The 19,481-nt window shown below is 44.5% G+C and overlaps 1 protein-coding gene across 9 annotated transcripts in view; it reads left to right on the top strand.

Moving 5' to 3' along the window:
- The window catches only part of kif1aa (kinesin family member 1Aa), a 192,561-nt gene that overhangs the window by 34,604 nt on the left and 138,476 nt on the right, over positions 1 to 19,481 (top strand). The gene's annotated exons all lie outside the window — the stretch shown is intronic.

The raw sequence follows: 19,481 nt of genomic DNA, 5'->3' as shown, positions 1-19,481 counted from the left end.
TCTGTCAGTGATCAGACCATATACCTCTCTGTTAGTGATCAGACTATATACCCCTCTCTGTCAGTGTTCAGACCATATACCTCTCTCTGTTAGTGATCAGACCATATACCTCTCTGTTAGTGATCAGACTATATACCCCTCTCTGTCAGTGATCAGACTATATACCTCTCTGTCAGTGATCAGACTATATACCTCTCTCTGTCAGTGATCAGACTATATACCTCTCTGTCAGTGATCAGACTATATACCTCTCTGTCAGTGATCAGACTATATACCTCTCTGTTAGTGATCAGACCATATACCTCTCTGTCAGTGATCAGACTATATACCTCTCTGTCAGTGATCAGACTATATACCTCTCTGTTAGTGATCAGACTATATACCCCTCTCTGTTAGTGTTCAGACCATATACCTCTCTGTTAGTGATCAGACTATATACCCCTCTCTGTTAGTGATCAGACCATATACCTCTCTGTTAGTGATCAGACTATATACCCCTCTCTGTTAGTGTTCAGACCATATACCTCTCTCTGTTAGTGATCAGACCATATACCTCTCTCTGTTAGTGTTCAGACCATATACCTCTCTCTGTCAGTGGAGCAGTGTACTACTTTTCATTGCTCGTGTTTCTTGGCCCAAGTAAGTCTCGTATTTTTATTGGTGTCCTTTAGTAGTGGTTTCTTTGCAGCAATTCGACCATGAAGGCCTGATTCACAGGCCTTCATGGTCACTGCTCCTTTGAGAGAGAGAGAGAAGTTGAAGGGATGGGAACAAGGTGGAGGAGGAGAAGAGAGAGAGAGAGAGAGAGAGAGAGAGAGAGAGAGAGAGAGAGAGAGAGAGAGAGAGAGAGAGAGAGAGAGAGAGAGAGAGGCAGGTGTGAGAGAAATACTGGTGTGATGGCGGATGTCATGGTGTGATGTTGGGTATAATGGTGTGATGTTGGATGTAATGGTGTAATGGTGTGATGTAATGGTGTAATGGTGTGATGCAATGGTGTGATGTTGGGTATAATGGTGTGATGTTGGATGTAATGGTGTGATGTAATGGTGTGATGTAATGGTGTGATGTTGGATGTAATGGTGTAATGTAATGGTGTGATGTGATGGTGTGATGTGATGGTGTAATGGTGTGATGTTGGATATAATGGTGTAATGGTGTGATGTAATGGTGTGATGGTGTGATGTAATGGTGTGATGTAATGGTGTGATGTTGGGTATAATGGTGTGATGTTGGATGTAATGGTGTGATGGTGTGATGTAATGGTGTGATGTAATGGTGTAATGGTGTGATGTTGGATGTAATGGTGTAATGGTGTGATGTAATGGTGTAATGGTGTGATGTAATGGTGTAATGGTGTGATGTAATGGTGTGATGGTGTGATGTAATGGTGTGGTGTAATGGTGTGATGTTGGGTATAATGGTGTGATGTTGGATGTAATGGTGTGATGGTGTGATGTAATGGTGTGATGTAATGGTGTAATGGTGTGATGTTGGATGTAATGGTGTGATGGTGTGATGTAATGGTGTGATGTAATGGTGTGATGTGATGGTGTAATGGTGTGATGTTGGATGTAATGGTGTAATGGTGTGATGTAATGGTGTGATGTTGGGTATAATGGTGTGATGTTGGATGTAATGGTGTGATGGTGTGATGTAATGGTGTGATGTAATGGTGTAATGGTGTGATGTTGGATGTAATGGTGTAATGATGTGATGTAATGGTGTGATGTAATGGTGTGATGTAATGGTGTGATGTTGTGATGTAATGGTGTGATGTAATGGTGTGATGTTGGATGTAATGGTGTGATGTTGGATGTAATGGTGTGATGTCCAATGTAAGTGTATGAGCGTCTGCTAAATGACTTAAATGTAAATGTATGTTGGATGTAATGGTGTGATGTTGGATGTAATGGTGTGATGTAATGGTGTAATGGTGTGATGTTGGATGTAATGGTGTGATGTTGGGTGTAATGGTGTGATGTAATGGTGTGATGTAATGGTGTGATGATGTTGGTGTAATGTAATGGTGTGATGTGGATGTGTGATGTTGGGTATAATGGTGTGATGTTGGATGTAATGGTGTGATGGTGTGATGTAATGGTGTGATGTAATGGTGTAATGGTGTGATGTTGGATGTAATGGTGTAATGATGTGATGTAATGGTGTGATGTAATGGTGTGATGTGATGGTGTGATGTTGGGTGTAATGGTGTGATGTAATGGTGTGATGTTGGATGTGATGGTGTGATGTAATGGTGTGATGTAATGGTGTGATGTTGGATGTAATGGTGTGATGTTGGATGTAATGGTGTGATGGTGTGATGTAATGGTGTGATGTTGGATGTAATGGTGTGATGTTGGGTGTAATGGTGTGATGTAATGGTGTGATGTAATGGTGTGATGTTGGATGTAATGGTGTGATGTAATGGTGTGATGTTGGATGTAATGGTGTGATGTTGGGTGTAATGGTGTGATGTTGAATGTAATGGTGTGATGTAATGGTGTGATGTTGGATGTAATGGTGTGATGTTGAATGTAATGGTGTGATGTAATGGTGTGATGTTGGATGTAATGGTGTGATGTTGGGTGTAATGGTGTGATGTTGAATGTAATGGTGTGATGTAATGGTGTGATGTTGGATGTAATGGTGTGATGTTGAATGTAATGGTGTGATGTAATGGTGTGATGTTGGGTGTAATGGTGTGATGTTGGGTATAATGGTGTGATGTTGGGTGTAATGGTGTGATGTTGGAGGTAATGGTGTGATGTTGGATGTAATGGTGTGATGTTGGGTGTTATGGTGTGATGTTGGGTGTAATGGTGTGATGTTGGGTGTAATGGTGTGATGTTGGGTGTAATGGTGTGATGTAATGGTGTGATGTAATGGTGTGATGTAATGGTGTGATGTTAGAGGTCATGGTGTGATGTTGGATGTAATGGTGTAATGGTGTGATGTAATGGTGTGATGTTGGATGTGATGGTGTGATGTTGGATGTAATGGTGTAATGGTGTGATGTAATGGTGTGATGTAATGGTGTGATGTTGGATGTAATGGTGTGATGTTGGATGTAATGGTGTGATGTTGGATGTAATGGTGTGATGTAATGGTGTGATGTTGGATGTAATGGTGTGATGTAATGGTGTGATGTTGGATGTAATGGTGTAATGGTGTGATGTAATGGTGTGATGTTGGATGTGATGGTGTGGTGTGATGGTGTGATGTTGGATGTAATGGTGTGATGTTGGATGTAATGGTGTGATGTTGGATGTAATGGTGTGATGTTGGGTGTAATGGTGTGATGTTGGATGTGATGGTGTGATGTAATGGTGTGATGGTGTGATGTGATGGTGTGATGTAATGGTGTGATGTTGGATGTAATGGTGTGATGTTGGATGTGATGGTGTGATGTTGGGTGTCTCCTTCTGGAGCAGTTTGATGTTCTAACACAATGATTCCCTATGATGGAGCTGGATTAGGTTTTCATTACCTCTGTGTTTACATCCTCTGTGTTTACTGTCATATAACAGACTGCTGTAGCTTCAACACATCCTCTGTGTTTACTGTGTCACAAAACAAACCCAGAACCAGATTGACTGAAACGAGATGGACAAGAGAGCACCAGAGCAGAGACTGATACAGCTTCACCACTTCCTCGGTGTGATAAAACCAGGTTAGAGTAGAGCGTAGAGTCTGGTAGCAAACAGTGATTAAAAATTCACACTTAGAAGTCACAGTTGCTCTTTCAGATCAGCTGCTGGGTAATTGGCTGGCTGTGAGCGGCCCATCCCATCCCAGTTTCCATGACACCTTCTGGTTCTGGGTAGCTGCCAACAGGGGTCACTTGTAGACTGAGCTGTAGTCTACAGTACACTTCTCCACTGTATAGTCTACTGATGACCGGTCTAACCCTGTAGCGATATCAAAACAACACCAGGGTCAAACCACTGACACCTGCCAGGCTGCCACGTTTTACCTGCATTAAAGAGCTATAATGTACAGCAGTGGTAAAATCTTTATACGTAGTTTGGGTCATCTTTGGAATTAGAAACAAATGTTGCTTGTGCAAGCTAGTATTATGCTAGAAGTCTATCACAAGAGAATACTGTCGAAGTAGCGTATGGTTCTTCTGACTAGACTAGACATCATGAGAGGTGAAGGGGGGGAAGGAGGGTCCTCTGACTGGACTAGACATCATGAGAGGTGATGGGGGAGGAGGAGGGTCCTCTGACTAGACTAGACATCATGAGAGGTGGTGATGGGGAGGTGATGGGGGAGGAGGGGGTCCTCTGACTAGACTAGACATCATGAGAGATGGGGAGGAGGAGGGTGATGGGGAGATGAGGTGGGGAGGAGGGTCCTCTGACTAGACTAGACATCATGAGAGATGATGGGGAGATGGGGGAGGAGGGGGTCCTCTGACTAGACTAGACATCATGAGAGATGAGGTGGGGAGGAGGGTCCTCTGACTAGACTAGACATCATGAGAGGTGAAGGGGGAGGAGGGTCCTCTGACTAGACTAGACATCATGAGAGGTGATGGGGGAGGAGGAGGGTCCTCTGACTAGACTAGACATCATGAGAGATGATGGGGGAGGAGGAGGGTCCTCTGACTAGACTAGACATCATGAGAGATGAGGTGGGGAGGAGGGTCCTCTGACTAGACTAGACATCATGAGAGGTGAGGTGGGGCAGGAGGGTCCTCTGACTAGACTAGACATCATGAGAGATGAGGTGGGGAGGAGGGTCCTCTGACTAGACTAGACATCATGAGAGATGAGGTGGGGAGGAGGGTCCTCTGACTAGACTAGACATCATGAGAGGTGAAGGGGGAGGGGGAGGGTCCTCTGACTAGACTAGACATCATTTACATTTACATTTACATTTAAGTCAAGCATCATGAGAGATGAGGTGGGGGGAGGGTCCTCTGACTAGACTAGACATCATTTACATTTACATTTACATTTAAGTCAAGCATCATGAGAGATGAGGTGGGGGAGGAGGGTCCTCTGACTAGACTAGACATCATGAGAGGTGAAGGAGGAGGGTCCTCTGACTAGACTAGACATCATGAGAGGTGATGGGGAAGGGGGAGGGTCCTCTGACTAGACTAGACATCATGAGAGGTGAAGGAGGAGGAGGGTCCTCTGACTAGACTAGACATCATGAGAGGTGAAGGGGGAGGAGGAGGGTCCTCTGACTAGACTAGACATCATTTACATTTACATTTACATTTAAGTCAAGCATCATGAGAGATGAGGTGGGGGAGGAGGGTCCTCAGACTAGACTAGACATCATGAGAGGTGATGGGGGAGGAGGAGGGTCCTCTGACTAGACTAGACATCATTTACATTTACATTTACATTTAAGTCAAGCATCATGAGAGATGAGGTGGGGGAGGAGGGTCCTCTGACTAGACTAGACATCATGAGAGATGAAGGGGGAGGAGGGTCCTCTGACTAGACTAGACATCATGAGAGGTGATGGGGGAGGAGGAGGGTCCTCTGACTAGAGATGAGGTGGGGGAGGAGGGTCCTCTGAGTAGACTAGACATCATGAGAGGTGAAGGGGGAGGAGGAGGGTCCTCTGACTAGACTAGACATCATGAGAGGTGATGGGGGAGGAGGAGGGTCCTCTGACTAGACTAGACATCATTTACATTTACATTTACATTTACATTTAAGTCAAGCATCATGAGAGATGAGGTGGGGGAGGAGGGTCCTCTGACTAGACTAGACATCATGAGAGGTGAAGGAGGAGGGTCCTCTGACTAGACTAGACATCATGAGAGATGAGGTGGGGGAGGAGGGTCCTCTGACTAGACTAGACATCATGAGAGATGAGGTGGGGGAGGAGGGTCCTCTGACTAGACTAGATATCATGAGAGGTGAGGTGGGGGAGGAGGGTCCTCTGACTAGACTAGACATCATGAGAGGTGATGGGGGAGGAGGAGGGTCCTCTGACTAGACTAGACATCATTAGAGATGAGGTGGGGGAGGAGGGTCCTCTGACTAGACTAGACATCATTAGAGATGAGGTGGGGGAGGAGGGTCCTCTGACTAGACTAGACATCATGAGAGGTGAAGGGGGAGGAGGGTCCTCTGACTAGACTAGACATCATGAGAGGTGAAGGGGGAGGAGGGTCCTCTGACTAGACTAGACATCATGAGAGATGAGGTGGGGGAGGAGGAGGGTCCTCTGACTAGACTAGACATCATGAGAGGTGAAGGGGGAGGAGGGTCCTCTGACTAGACTAGACATCATGAGAGGTGAAGGGGGAGGAGGGTCCTCTGACTAGACTAGACATCATGAGAGATGAGGTGGGGGAGGAGGAGGGTCCTCTGACTAGACTAGACATCATGAGAGGTGATGGGGGAGGAGGAGGGTCCTCTGACTAGACTAGACATCATGAGAGGTGATGGGGGAGGATGAGGGTCCTCTGACTAGACTAGACATCATTTACATTTACATTTACATTTAAGTCAAGCATCATGAGAGATGAGGTGGGGGAGGAGGGTCCTCTGACTAGACTAGACATCATGAGAGGTGATGGGGGAGGAGGAGGGTCGTCTGACTAGACTAGACATCATGAGAGATGAGGTGGGGGTGGAGGGTCCACTGACTAGACTAGACATCATGAGAGGTGAAGGGGGAGGAGGAGGAGGGTCCTCTGACTAGACTAGACATCATGAGAGGTGATGGGGGAGGAGGAGGGTCCTCTGACTAGACTAGACATCATGAGAGGTGAAGGGGGAGGAGGAGGGTCCTCTGACTAGACTAGACATCATGAGAGATGAGGTGGGGGAGGAGGGTCCTCTGACTAGACTAGACATCATGAGAGGTGAAGGGGGAGGAGGGTCCTCTGACTAGACGAGACATCATGAGAGATGATGGGGGAGGAGAAGGGTCCTCTGACTAGACTAGACATCATGAGAGGTGATGGGGGAGGAGGAGGGTCCTCTGACTAGACTAGACATCATGAGAGGTGATGGGGGAGGAGGAGGGTCCTCTGACTAGACTAGACATCATGAGAGGTGAAGGGGGAGGAGGGTCCTCTGACTAGACGAGACATCATGAGAGATGATGGGGGAGGAGAAGGGTCCTCTGACTAGACTAGACATCATGAGAGGTGACGGGGGGTCTCCGAGGCATGGTCTGTTTCTGTCTCCCAGACATGGTCTGTTTCTAGTTCCCAGACATGGTCTGTTTCTGTCTCCCAGACATGGTCTATTTCTGTCTCCCAGACATGGTCTGTTTCTGTCTCCCAGACATGGTCTGTTTCTGTCTCCCAGACATGGTCTGTTTCTGTCTCCCAGACATGGTCTGTTTCTGTCTCCCAGACATGGTCTGTTTCTGTCTCCCAGACATGGTCTGTTTCTGTCTCCCAGACATGGTCTGTTTCTGTCTCCCAGACATGGTCCTGTCTCCCAGACATGGTCTGTTTCTGTCTCCCAGACATGGTCTGTTTCTGTCTCCCAGAGTTCCCAGACATGGTCTGTTTCTAGTTCCCAGACATGGTCTGTTTCTAGTTCCCAGACATGGTCTGTTTCTAGTTCCCAGACATGGTCTGTTTCTAGTTCCCAGACATGGTCTGTTTCTGTCTCCCAGACAGGGTCTGTTTCTAGTTCCCAGACATGGTCTGTTTCTAGTTCCCAGACATGGTCTGTTTCTGTCTCCCAGACACGGTCTGTTTCTAGTTCCCAGACATGGTCTGTTTCTGTCTCCCAGACATGGTCTGTTTCTGTCTCCCAGACATGGTCTGTTTCTGTCTCCCAGACATGGTCTGTTTCTAGTTCCCAGACATGGTCTGTTTCTGTCTCCCAGACATGGTCTGTTTCTAGTTCCCAGACATGGTCTGTTTCTGTCTCCCAGACATGGTCTGTTTCTGTCTCCCAGACATGGTCTGTCTCTAGTTCCCAGACATGGTCTGTTTCTGTCTCCCAGACATGGTCTGTTTCTGTCTCCCAGACATGGCCTGTTTCTATCTTCTTGTTTTACTTTTTACTACCTTCAGTTGAAAATAATTTATTTTGGAAACTAGAAAATGTCGTAGTCAATAGCTACATATGAGCGACTAAATAGCGTAATCACAGGTGTTAATCTGGACCTTATTTATTGTTGCACTTTGTAATGTAATGTGATTATGAAGTATATCCAAACTATATCCTATTTTGTTTAATTGTACTTTTATTTAACTAGGCAAGTCCGTTAAGAACAAATTTGCTCAGGGACAGAACAGATATTCACCTTGTCAACCCCGGGGATTTGATCTTGCAACCTATGGCCGAAATACATTTAAAAGACTGTGAAAATATGTTGTTGTTTATTTATTTATTTTTATTTTCAACTTCTTGTGCTTACTGGGATAGAATTACATATAAAACATCAATTAAATGATCTCTTTGTTCGAATAAACAGTGTATGTGCCAATGTCTGTTGTGCTAAAAGTTTATTGAAGTATACTTAAAGGAGAGGACACAACATGAAGACTGATTGTACAGAATCAGCTCTGGGAACCGTTGTGTCTGTACTGGTAAGGAACTGGAGCCCTGCCGGCACAGGAAATAGTTGATTAAAAGCATCCCCAGGGAAACCGGAGTGACCCCTGCTGGGATCTCATTTCACTGGGATTGATCCATCTGAGATTGCTGGTCTGCGTCCCAAAGGGAACCGTACTCCCTGGGTAGTGCACTACGCCTGACGAGGGCCCACCTAGTTAGGAGGCTCATAGAATGTCTCACAGAGAGAAGGTGAGAGAAATGAATATATCATCCATCCTTTTGATGGGTGATTGTTTGGGTTAGGGTTAGGGTTAGTGTTAGGATTAGTGTTAGGGTTAGTGTTAGGGGTAAGGGTTAGTGTTGGGGTTAGGGTTAGGCTTAGTGTTAGGGGTTAGGGGTTAGGATTAGTGTTTGTCTCCATGCCTGTGGATTAAGGCTGCTGTGGTGACAGGATGTGCTTGGGGTAGCTGTCTGAGTTTGTATGGGTTCACTGTATGCATGTTTTGTGAAGATATTTTAAGGTGTATTGTATTTGTATCCCTCTCCTCGATCATCCGGTCCAGACTTCTCTAGTTTTGTGAAGGAGTATTGTCTCAGATGCTGCTCTGTGCGTATGTATAATCTGTGGTATAAATAAAATCGATGACCTTCGCGAATGATTAAACTACCAACAGGACATTCAAAACTGTAATATCTTGTACTTCACAGAGTCACGGCTGAACGACGACATTATCAACGTACAGCTGGCTGGTTATCCGCAGGATAGAACAGCTGCGTCTCTTAAGACAAGGGGCGGCGGACTGTGTATTTTTTTAAATAACAGCTGGTGCACGATATCTAAGTCTTTGGGTTTTGCTCACCTGAGGTAGAGTATCTCATGATAAGCTGTAGACCACACTATCTACAGAGATTTATTCTGTATTTTTAGTAGCTGTCTACATACCACCACAGACTGAGGCTGGCACTAAGACCACACTCAATGAGCTGTATAAGGCCATAAGCAAACAGGAAAATGCTCATCCAGAGGCGGCGCTCCTAGTGGCCGGGGACTGTAAATGCAGGGAAACTTAAATCAGTTTTACCAAATTTCTACCAGCATGTTAAATGGGCAACCAGAGGGAAAAAAAAACTCTGGACCACCTTTACTCCACACACAGAGATGCATACAAAGCTATCCTACTGATTCCAAGCAAACATAAGCAGGAAGCACCAGTGACTCGAGGGTTAGGGTTAGGGTTAGAAAAAAAAAGTGGTCAGATGAAGCAGATGCTAAACTACAGGACTGCTTTGCTAGCACAGACTGGAATATGCTCCCGGGATTCCTCCGTTGGCATTGAGGAGTATACCACATCAGTCATTGGCTTCATCAATAAGTTCATTGATGACGTCATCCTCACAGTGACCATACGTACATACCACCACCAGAAGCCATGGATTACAGGCAACATCCGCACTGACCTAAAGGGAAGAGCTGCCGCTTTCAAAGAGCGGGACTCTAACCCGGAAGCTTATTAGAAATCCCGTTATGTCCTCCGACGAACCATCAAACAGTCAAAGCATCAATACAGGACAAGTTTGAATCCTACTACACCGGCTCTGACGCTCGTCAGATGTGGCAGGACTTGCAAACCATTACAGACTACAAAGGGAAGCACAGCCGCAAGCTGCCCAGTGACACGAGCCTTTCAGACGAGCTAAACTACTTCTACGCTCGCTTCGAGGCAAAATTCACCAAAACATGCATGAGAGCACCAGCTGTTCCGGAAGACTGTGTGATCACACTCTCCGCAGCCGATGTGAGTAAGACGTTTAAACAGGTCAACATTCACAGGGCTGTAGGGCCAGACAGAGGTGGAGGTGTACTGCGAGAATGAGCTGACCAACTGGCAAGTGCCTTTACTGACATTTTCAATCTCTCCCTGTCCGAGTCTGTAATAACAACATGTTTTAAGCAGACCACCATAGTCCCTGTGCCCAAGAACACTAAGGAAACCTGCCTAAATAACTACAGACCCGTAGCACTCATGTCTGTAGCCATGAAGTGCTTTGAAAGGCTGGTCATGGCTCACATCAACACCATTATCACAGAAACTCACTCCAATTTCCATACCGGCCCAACAGATCCACAGATGATGCAATTATTATTATTATTATTATTATTATATTATTATTATATTATCTCTATTGCACTCCACACTGGCCTTTCCCACCTGGATAAAAGGAACACCTATGTGAGAATGCTATTCATTGACTACAGCTCAGCATTCAACACCATATTGCCCTCAAAGCTCATCAATAAGCTAAGGACCCTGTGACTAAACACCTCCCTATTCAACTGGATCCTGGACTTCCTGACGGGCCGCCCTCAGATGGTAAGGGTAGGTAACAACACATCCGCCATGCTGATCCTCAACACAGGGGCCCCTCAGGGGTGCGTGCTCAGTCCCCTCCTGTATTCCTTGTTCACTCATGACTTCACGGCCAGGCACGACTCCAACACCATCATTAAGTTTGCAGGTGACACAACAGTGGTAGGCCTGATCACCGAGAACGATGAGACAGCCTATAGGAAGGAGGTCAGAGACCTGGCCGTGTGGTGCCATGACAACAACCTCTCCCTCAACGATGAGACAGCCTATAGGGAAGGAGGTCAGAGACCTGGCAGTGTGGTGCCAAGACAACAACCTCTCCCTCAACGATGAGACAGCCTATAGGAAGGAGGTCAGAGACCTGGCCGTGTGGTGCCATAAACAACAACCTCTCCCTCAACGATGAGACAGCCTATAGGAAGGAGGTCAGAGACCTGGCTATGTGGTGCCATGACAACAACCTCTCCCTCAACGATGAGACAGCCTATAGGAAGGAGGTCAGAGACCTGGCTGAGACAGCCTATAGGAAGGAGGTCAGGACCTGCCATGACAACAACCTCTCCCTCAACGATGAGACAGCCTATAGGAAGGAGGTCAGAGACCTGGCCGTGTGGTGCCATGACAACAACCTCTCCCTCAACGTGATCAAGACAAAGGAGATGATTGTGGACTACAGGAAAAAGAGGACCGAGCACGTCCCCATTCTCATCCACAGGGCTGTAGTGGAGCAGGTTGAGAGCTTCAAGTTCCTTGGTGTTCCTTGGTGTCCACATCACCAACGCATAGTCATTTTAATTACACTACCAACATGTACATATTACCTTAATTACTTTGACTACCCGGTGCCCCCGCACATTGACTCTGAAGTGTTTCCTCTATAGTCTCGCTATTGTTATTTTACTTGTAACTTTTATTTCTTATTCTTTTCTTTTTTTAATTGCATTGTTGGTTAAGGGCTCGTAAGTAAGGATTTAACTGTAAGGTCTACACCTGTTTTATTCGGTGCATATGACTACAAATTTGATTTGATTTGGTACCACTGCCCTATGTGGGCAAGGTGGGGAGAGGGAGAGAGTTGTTGGGGAGAGAGAGGTGTTGGAGTTGGGGAGAGAGAGGTGTTGGAGTTGGGGAGAGAGAGGTGTTGGAGTTGGGGAGAGAGAGGTGTTGGAGTTGGGGAGAGAGAGGTGTTGGAGTTGGGGAGAGAGAGGTGAATTACTCAAACAAAGTCACCATGACGTCACATTAGAGGAGATTGAATTTCAAGGAAATGAAGACATTCCATTAAGCATTTGACCTATAATGGAGGTCTATTGAGTTCTGTTGTGAAGGCTTTGGTAGATACGTAGTACATACAAACAGGTGTTCTCTCCGCTGTGAACAATACTTCATAAAACAAGCCGGCTGGTTATCTTCGTCATTTCATCCATTGAGTTGAGGTGACTCATGTTGCGATGACTCATGATGAGGTGACTAACGTTGAGGTGACTAACGTTGAGGTGACTCATGTTGAGCTGACTCAAGTTGAGCTGACTCATGTCAAGGTCTCAAAGTCTATTCTCCACAACAAGGTCTATTAAGGTCTATATAAGGTCTGTCTGTCTGTTGTGGAGAACAGACCTTGTTGTGGAGAACAGAGCTTGTTGTGGAGAACAGACCTTACATTTACATTTACATTTAAGTCATTTAGCAGACGCTCTTATCCAGAGCGACTTACAAATTGGTGCATTCACCTTATGACATCCAGTGGGACAGTCACTTAACAATAGTGCATCTAAAACTTAGGGGGGGTGGGGTGAGAGGGATTACTTATCCTATCCTAGGTATTCCTTAAAGAGGTGGGGTTTCAGGTGTCTCCGGAAGGTGGTGATTGACTCCGCTGTCCTGGCGTCGTGAGGGAGTTTGTTCCACCATTGGGGGGCCAGGGCAGCGAACAGTTTTGACTGGGCTGAGCGGGAGCTGAAAATATTAAAATATTGCCCAGAATATAACCCATATTACAGTACTGTGGAAAGAGAAACACACACACACACTGTTAGTGTTAGTTTAGGTTCACATCGCTCCACAACGCCTAATCTAGAATGTTAGTTTAGGTTCACAACACCTAATCTAGAATGTTAGTTTAGGTTCACAACGCCTAATCTAGAATGTTAGTTTAGGTTCACAACACCTAATCTAGAATGTTAGTTTAGGTTCACAACACCTAATCTAGAATGTTAGTTTAGGTTCACAACACCTAATCTAGAATGTTAGTTTAGGTTCACAACACCTAATCTAGAATGTTAGTTTAGGTTCACAACACCTAATCTAGAATGTTAGTTTAGGTTCACAACACCTAATCTAGAATGTTAGTTTAGGTTCACAACACCTAATCTAGAATGTTAGTTTAGGTTCACAACGCCTAATCTAGAATGTTAGTTTAGGTTCACAACACCTAATCTAGAATGTTAGTTTAGGTTCACAACACCTAATCTAGAATGTTAGTTTAGGTTCACATCACCTAATCCAGAATGTTAGTTTAGGTTCACAACACCTAATCTAGAATGTTAGTTTAGGTTCACAACACCTAATCTAGAATGTTAGTTTAGGTTCACAACACCTAATCTAGAATGTTAGTTTAGGTTCACATCACCTAATCCAGAATGTTAGTTTAGGTTCACAACACCTAATCCAGAATGTTAGTTTAGGTTCACAACACCTAATCTAGAATGTTAGTTTAGGTTCATATCGCTCCACAACACCTAATCTAGAATGTTAGTTTAGGTTCACAACACCTAATCTAGAATGTTAGTTTAGGTGCACATCGCTCCACAACACCTAATCTAGAATGTTAGTTTAGGTTCACAACACCTAATCTAGAATGTTAGTTTAGGTTCACAACACCTAATCTAGAATGTTAGTTTAGGTTCACAACACCTAATCTAGAATGTTAGTTTAGGTTCACAACGCCTAATCTAGAATGTTAGTTTAGGTTCACAACACCTAATCTAGAATGTTAGTTTAGGTTCACAACACCTAATCTAGAATGTTAGTTTAGGTTCACAACACCTAATCTAGAATGTTAGTTTAGGTTCACAACACCTAATCTAGAATGTTAGTTTAGGTTCACAACACCTAATCTAGAATGTTAGTTTAGGTTCACAACACCTAATCTAGAATGTTAGTTTAGGTTCACAACACCTAATCTAGAATGTTAGTTTAGGTTCACAACACCTAATCTAGAATGTTAGTTTAGGTTCACAACACCTAATCTAGAATGTTAGTTTAGGTTCACAACGCCTAATCTAGAATGTTAGTTTAGGTTCACAACACCTAATCTAGAATGTTAGTTTAGGTTCACAACACCTAATCTAGAATGTTAGTTTAGGTTCACATCACCTAATCCAGAATGTTAGTTTAGGTTCACAACACCTAATCTAGAATGTTAGTTTAGGTTCACAACACCTAATCTAGAATGTTAGTTTAGGTTCACAACACCTAATCTAGAATGTTAGTTTAGGTTCACATCACCTAATCCAGAATGTTAGTTTAGGTTCACAACACCTAATCCAGAATGTTAGTTTAGGTTCACAACACCTAATCTAGAATGTTAGTTTAGGTTCATATCGCTCCACAACACCTAATCTAGAATGTTAGTTTAGGTTCACAACACCTAATCTAGAATGTTAGTTTAGGTGCACATCGCTCCACAACACCTAATCTAGAATGTTAGTTTAGGTTCACAACACCTAATCTAGAATGTTAGTTTAGGTTCACAACACCTAATCTAGAATGTTAGTTTAGGTTCACAACACCTAATCTAGAATGTTAGTTTAGGTTCACAACACCTAATCTAGAATGTTAGTTTAGGTTCACAACACCTAATCTAGAATGTTAGTTTAGGTTCAATGTTAGTTTAGGTTCACAACACCTAATCTAGAATGTTAGTTTAGGTTCACAACACCTAATCTAGAATGTTAGTTTAGGTTCACAACACCTAATCTAGAATGTTAGTTTAGGTTCCTAATCTAGAATGTTAGTTTAGGTTCACATTCTAGAATGTTAGTTTAGGTTCTCCACATCACCTAATCTAGAATGTTAGTTTAGGTTCACAACACCTAATCTAGAATGTTAGTTTAGGTTCACAACACCTAATCTAGAATGTTAGTTTAGGTTCACAACACCCAGAATGTTAGTTTAGGTTCAAACACCTAATCTAGAATGTTAGTTTAGGTTCACAACACCTAATCTAGAATGTTAGTTTAGGTTAGCATTCCACAACACCTAATCTAGAATGTTAGTTTAGGTGCACATAATCTAGAATGTTAGTTTAGGTTCCACAACACCTAATCTAGAATGTTAGTTTAGGTTCACAACACCTAATCTAGAATGTTAGTTTAGGTTCACAACACCTAATCTAGAATGTTAGTTTAGGTTCACAACACCTAATCTAGAATGTTAGTTTAGGTTCACAACACCTAATCTAGAATGTTAGTTTAGGTTCACAACACCTAATCTAGAATGTTAGTTTAGGTTCACAACACCTAATCTAGAATGTTAGTTCAGGTTCACAACACCTAATCCAGAATGTTAGTTTAGGTTCACAACACCTAATCTAGAATGTTAGTTTAGGTTCACAACACCTAATCTAGAATGTTAGTTTAGGTTCACAACACCTAATCTAGAATGTTAGTTTAGGTTCACAACACCTAATCTAGAATGTTAGTTTAGGTTCACATCACTCCACAACACCTAATCTAGAATGTTAGTTTAGGTTCACAACACTCCACAACACCTAATCTAGAATGTTAGTTTAGGTTCACAACACTCCACAACACCTAATCTAGAATGTTAGTTTAGGTTCACAACACCTAATCTAGAATGTTAGTTTAGGTGCACATCGCTCCACAACACCTAATCTAGAATGTTAGGGTTCACAACAGAATGTTAGTTTAGCCTAATCTAGAATGTGGTTCAAACACCTAATCTAGAATGGACTAATCTAGAATGTTAAGGTTGCAACACCTTAAAATTCCAACACCTAATCTAGAATGCTGACAAGGTACAAATCTGTATTTCTGCCCCTGAACAGGCAGTTAACCCACTGTTCCTAGGCCGTCATTGAAAATAAGAAGTTGTTCTTAACTGACTTGCCTAGTAAAATAAAAAATAAAAAATATAAAAAACGCCTAATCTAGAGGAGCATGTGTACTACATACAGGGCTAATGTGATTATTCTAACAGGTTTTTTGTCCTTCTCCCCTATGAACCTTATTCGCTGTCCATACTGTATGTATTGGAATGGGGCAGTGTTCTGACAGTGTCCATCCAGTCTAATATACAGACAGGCCTGTTCTGACAGTGTCCATCCAGTCTAATATACAGACAGGCCTGTTCTGACAGTGTCCATTCAGTCCAATACACAGACAGACCTGTTCTGACAGTGTCCATCCAGTCCAATACACAGACAGGCCTGTTCTGACAGTGTCCATCCAGTCCAATACACAGACAGGCCTGTTCTGACAGTGTCCATCCAGTCCAATATACAGACAGGCCTGTTCTGACAGTGTCCATCCAGTCCAATATACAGACAGGCCTGTTCTGACAGTGTCCATTCAGTCCAATATACAGACAGGCCTGTTCTGACAGTGTCCATCCAGTCCAATACACAGACAGGCCTGTTCTGACAGTGTCCATCCAGTCCAATATACAGACAGGCCTGTTCTGACAGTGTCCATCCAGTCCAATATACAGACAGGCCTGTTCTGACAGTGTCCATCCAGTCCAATACACAGACAGGCCTGTTCTGACAGTGTCCATCCAGTCCAATACACAGACAGGCCTGTTCTGACAGTGTCCATCCAGTCCAATATACAGACAGGCCTGTTCTGACAGTGTCCATCCAGTCCAATACACAGACAGGCCTGTTCTGACAGTGTCCATCCAGTCCAATACACAGACAGGCCTGTTCTGACAGTGTCCATCCAGTCCAATATACAGACAGGCCTGTTCTGACAGTGTCCATCCAGTCCAATATACAGACAGGCCTGTTCTGACAGTGTCCATTCAGTCCAATATACAGACAGGCCTGTTCTGACAGTGTCCATCCAGTCCAATACACAGACAGGCCTGTTCTGACAGTGTCCATCCAGTCCAATATACAGACAGGCCTGTTCTGACAGTGTCCATCCAGTCCAATATACAGACAGGCCTGTTCTGACAGTGTCCATCCAGTCCAATACACAGACAGGCCTGTTCTGACAGTGTCCATCCAGTCCAATATACAGACAGGCCTGTTCTGACAGTGTCCATCCAGTCCAATATACAGACAGGCCTGTTCTGACAGTGTCCATCCAGTCCAATATACAGACAGGCCTGTTCTGACAGTGTCCATCCAGTCCAATATACAGACAGGCCTGTTCTGACAGTGTCCATCCAGTCCAATATACAGACAGGCCTGTTCTGACAGTGTCCATCCAGTCCAATATACAGAAAGGCCTGTTCTGACAGTGTCCATCCAGTCCAATATACAGACAGGCCTGTTCTGACAGTGTCCATCCAGTCCAATATACAGACAGGCCTGTTCTGACAGTGTCCATCCAGTCCAATACACAGACAGGCCTGTTCTGACAGTGTCCATCCAGTCCAATATACAGACAGGCCTGTTCTGACAGTGTCCATCCAGTCCAATATACAGACAGGCCTGTTCTGACAGTGTCCATCCAGTCCAATACACAGACAGGCCTGTTCTGACAGTGTCCATCCAGTCCAATATACAGACAGGCCTGTTCTGACAGTGTCCATCCAGTCCAATATACAGACAGGCCTGTTCTGACAGTGTCCATCCAGTCCAATACACAGACAGGCCTGTTCTGACAGTGTCCATCCAGTCCAATACACAGACAGGCCTGTTCTGACAGTGTCCATCCAGTCCAATACACAGACAGGCCTGTTCTGACAGTGTCCATCCAGTCCAATATACAGACAGGCCTGTTCTGACAGTGTCCATCCAGTCCAATATACAGACAGGCCTGTTCTGACAGTGTCCATCTAGTTCAATATACAGACAGGCCTGTTCTGACAGTGTCCATCCAGTCCAATATACAGACAGGCCTGTTCTGACAGTGTCCATCCAGTCCAATATACAGACAGGCCTGTTCTGACAGTGTCCATCCAGTCCAATATACAGACAGGCCTGTTCTGACAGTGTCCATCCAGTCCAATACACAGACAGGCCTGTTCTGACAGTGTCCATCCAGTCCAATATACAGACAGGCCTGTTCTGACAGTGTCCATCCAGTCCAATATACAGACAGGCCTGTTCTGACAGTGTCCATCCAGTCCAATATACAGACAGGCCTGTTCTGACAGTGTCCATCCAGTCCAATACACAGACAGGCCTGTTCTGACAGTGTCCATCCAGTCCAATATACAGACAGGCCTGTTCTGACAGTGTCCATCCAGTCCAATATACAGACAGGCCTGTTCTGACAGTGTCCATCCAGTCCAATATACAGACAGGCCTGTTCTGACAGTGTCCATTCATTCAGTAGTAGCCTAGAGCTCCAGAAGCTAACAGAAGCTAACCGTCTGTCTGTCTGTACTCTGTAATTGTCCAGAAGGAAACAGTCTGTCTGTCTGTCAAATCGTCCAGAAGGGAACAGTCTGTCTGTCTAATTGTCCAGAAGGGAACAGTCTGTCTGTCTAATTGTCCAGAAGGGAACAGTCTGTCTGTCTAATTGTCTAATTGTCCAGAAGGGAACAGTCTGTCTGTCTAATTGTCTAATTGTCCAGAAGGGAACAGTCTGTATATAAGTGCTTATGGGAGCAGTGAGCCAGAGACTAAGCACTTTTCCCTCCCTCCCTCCCTCCCTCCCTCCCTCCCTCCCTCCCTCCCTCCCTCCCTCCCTCCCTCCCTCCCTCCCTCCCTCCCTCCCTCCCTCTCCTCCTCAATAGTAGTGTATTATATAGGGAATAGGGCACCGTAGGTTCCTGGTCTAAAGTAGTGTACTATGTATAGGGAATAGGGCACCGTAGGTTCCTGGTCTAAAGTAGTGTACTATGTATAGGGAATAGGGCACCGTAGGTTCCTGGTCTAAAGTAGTGTACTATGTATCGGGAATAGGGCACCGTAGGTTCCTGGTCTAAAGTAGTGTACTATGTATAGGGAATAGGGCACCGTAGGTTCCTGGTCTAAAGTAGTGTACTATGTATAGGGAATAGGGCACCGTAGGTTCCTGGTCTAAAGTAGTGTACTATGTATAGGGAATAGGGGGCCATAGGGCTCTGGTCTAAAGTAGTGTACTATGTATAGGGAATAGGGCACCGTAGGTTCCTGGTCTAAAGTAGTGTACTATGTATAGGGAATAGGGCACCGTAGGTTCCTGGTCTAAAGTAGTGTACTATGTATAGGGAATAGGGCACCGTAGGTTCCTGGTCTAAAGTAGTGTACTATGTATCGGGAATAGGGCACCGTAGGTTCCTGGTCTAAAGTAGTGTACTATGTATAGGGAATAGGGCACCGTAGGTTCCTGGTCTAAAGTAGTGTACTATGTATAGGGAATAGGGCACCGTAGGTTCCTGGTCTAAAGTAGTGTACTATGTATAGGGAATAGGGGGCCATAGGGCTCTGGTCTAA

Source organism: Oncorhynchus gorbuscha, linkage group LG15 (assembly GCF_021184085.1).
Source record: "Oncorhynchus gorbuscha isolate QuinsamMale2020 ecotype Even-year linkage group LG15, OgorEven_v1.0, whole genome shotgun sequence".
In the NCBI taxonomy this organism is placed as follows: Eukaryota; Metazoa; Chordata; class Actinopteri; order Salmoniformes; family Salmonidae; genus Oncorhynchus; species Oncorhynchus gorbuscha.
The sequence above is the reverse complement of the archived record's forward strand: the minus strand, read 5'-3'. Positions and strand labels throughout refer to the sequence as shown.